The sequence below is a fragment of the Cannabis sativa genome, chromosome 8 (genome assembly GCF_029168945.1).
Source record: "Cannabis sativa cultivar Pink pepper isolate KNU-18-1 chromosome 8, ASM2916894v1, whole genome shotgun sequence".
Classification (NCBI taxonomy): domain Eukaryota; kingdom Viridiplantae; phylum Streptophyta; class Magnoliopsida; order Rosales; family Cannabaceae; genus Cannabis; species Cannabis sativa.
In genome coordinates, this window is record NC_083608.1 from 6,182,908 (window position 1) to 6,185,732 (window position 2,825).

The window sequence follows — 2,825 nt, forward strand, 5'->3', positions numbered from 1 at the left end:
GCCTTTAGCACATTAAAGACCACTTCTTCTCCTTGGACTCTCAGCTTTAATTCACCCTTCTAGACATCGATCAGAGCTTGGCCAGTTGCCAAGAATGGTCTCCCAAGAATAATTGGGACATTGCTATCTTCTTCCATATCCAAAACGATGAAGTCAGCTGGAAAGATGAACTTGTCAACCTTAACTAACACATCCTCAATGACTCCTCTAGGATGGGCTAGTGATCGGTCCGCCAATTGGAGAGTTACTGTTGTTGGCTTTGCTTCACCCAACTGCAATCTTTTAAACACCGAAAGAGGCATCAAGTTAATGATGGCTCCCAAGTCACAAAGTGCATTTATTCCCTCAATTCTCCCTATAGTACAAGGAATAGTGAAACTCCCTGGATCTCTGAGTTTAGGAGGGAGTTTCTTCTGTAGGATGGCGCTGCACTCTTCAGTTAGAGCCACTGTCTCATAATCCTCCATCTTTCTTTTCTTTGACAGGATTTCCTTCATAAACTTCACATAACTTGGCATCTGCTCTAAAGCTTCAGCAAAGGGAATGTTAATGTGAAGTCTTTTTAAAACTTCCAGGAATTTGGTGAACTGCTTATCTAAGCTTGACTTTCTAAGCCTTTGAGGGTATGGTATTTTTACATGGTGATCACTATTAGTTGGTGGAGACTGCTGCGGTTGTGTTTGACTATCAGTAGCCTTCGTTGAAGTGGGTGTTGAGGTTGACATCGGTTGCTCTTCATTCTCCTTTTCTCCATTCACTAGTTGTGGCATTTCAGGACCATCATAATTTTTACCGCTTCTCAGGGTAATTGCCTTGCAGTTTTCCTTAGGGTTTACTTCAGTTGTGCTAGGAAAATTCCCTTGAGGACGGGTTGCTACTTGAGGTTCTAGTTGGCCCATCTGTGTCTGCAGGTCTTTGATTGAAGATCTAGTTTCAGTCATGAATTGAAGCAGTAAATCTGTCTGCAAACTAGAATTTCCACCAGAGGTTTGTTGCTGATTAAACTGTTGATTCTGATTCTGGTTCTGATTTCGTTGCTGATAGAACCCACTATTTCTTCGGTTATTACCCTGGTTGAACCCATAGTTGTTGTTGTTGTTCTGTGAATAGTTTCCAATGGCTTTAGCTTCATCCATTGGCAAATCATCCACATCAGCTTGACATTCTGAAAAGTGATGGCTTCCCCCACATAACTCACACACAACTTGGGCTTGTTTAGCTTGCCCTGCGATTATCTTTGTCAATGCCTCAACCTGTGCTGTCAACTTTGTGATGGCATCGACCTCTAACACACCAGCTACCTTCTTTGATTGACTCCTCTCATTTGGCCACTGTTGATTGTTTAGAGCCATCTCCTCCAATAGATCATAAGCCTCATTAGCACTCTTCCTCATAAAGGCTCCTCCAGCTGCTGCATCTATCAAAGTTCTTGTGTTTCCTACCAACCCATTGTAGAAGTTGTGGACCAGCATCCACTTCTCTATACCATGGTGAGGGCACTTTTTGGTCAGATCTTTAAACCTCTCCCAAGCCTCATGGAGAGATTCATTATCTTGTTGGCAGAAGTTATTGATTTCTCCTCTCAGCTTTGCAGACTTGGCTGGAGGAAAGAACTTTGACAAGAATTTCGTTGCCAGATCATTCCAAGTGGCAATAGAGTTGGGTGGCAAGGAGTTTAGCCAACTCTTGGCTCGTTCTCTAAGAGAGAATGGGAACAGTATCAGTCGAATGGCATCATCACTAACTCCATTAACTTTAAAGGTTTCACAAAGTTCCATGAAGTTAGAGAGATGCAGGTTAGGATCTTCAGAAGGGAGGCCACCAAACTGAACTGAAGACTGCACCATTTGAAGTATGGCAGGTTTGATGTCAAAGTTATTTGCATCCACTGCCGGTGGCTTGATACACGACTGCACTCCTGTCAGAGTAGGGAGAATGTAATCTCTCAAGCTGCGGCCATTAGCTTGATCTTCTACTGCGCCACCATTGTTACCGTTATTGCCTCCATTGTTTGCAGCATTCGCAGCCATGATTTCTGAAGTTTCAGCAGTTGCTGAAACTCCCTCTTGCCTCTTGTTCTTTCGGTTTCTCCTACAAGTTTTCTCGATTTCGGGATCAACTGGTAATATCACAGCTTGTCCTTGACGGCGCATACACTTATGATTCCTGAAATAGACCAAGAAAATATTGCAAGTAAAAGGTTAGAAAAATCAGCAAGAGAGAATATACCAAAGTAGAAGTTAGTATAATTTTGTGTAATATTAATCTTTAAGCAATTCCTCGGCAACGGCGCCAAAAACTTGTTACGAAAATTCTGTTTATTACGCAAGTGTACGTATCAAGTGTAGTATCTCATGCAAGTGAGGTCGAACCACAGGGAATTGGATTAAGTACTACTAAACTATACTTATGATTCTCTTTGGTAAAATAATAAATATGCGATTTAAAAGTAAATAATTCAGGAAAGTAAAGAGAAAATAGACGACGATTAATCAAGATGAGAGATTAGGGAGGTGAATCCTGTTGATAAGCTACCTATGTTAATACCTAATTGCTATCCTTATCTCAATATGAATGACAGATTATAAATTAACCTAACTCTTTTCAGATCTTTTAGGTTCTAAATCTTATGTTCTCTAATTAACTTCTTAACTAGATCAACACAAAATCAGCATGAAGCAATAATCTATTAGTCACTAAGGCTATGTAAATACTTTCGTTTTACATCAAAACCTAGACTATCCAAATTTTAGCATTCTCAATTCTCACTTTTCAGATTTCGAATTGAGATCATTAAACATGTAAAAGGTGATCAAGCTTGCACA

The 2,825-nt window shown here is 40.5% G+C and overlaps 1 non-coding gene across 1 annotated transcript; it reads left to right on the forward strand.

Moving 5' to 3' along the window:
- The first annotated feature begins 1,482 nt into the window (after positions 1-1,482).
- Positions 1,483-1,589, forward strand: LOC133030715 (small nucleolar RNA R71). The gene has a single exon (XR_009684264.1). It is a non-coding gene; the product is annotated as a small nucleolar RNA R71 (small nucleolar RNA).
- Positions 1,590-2,825: the final 1,236 nt, after the last annotated feature.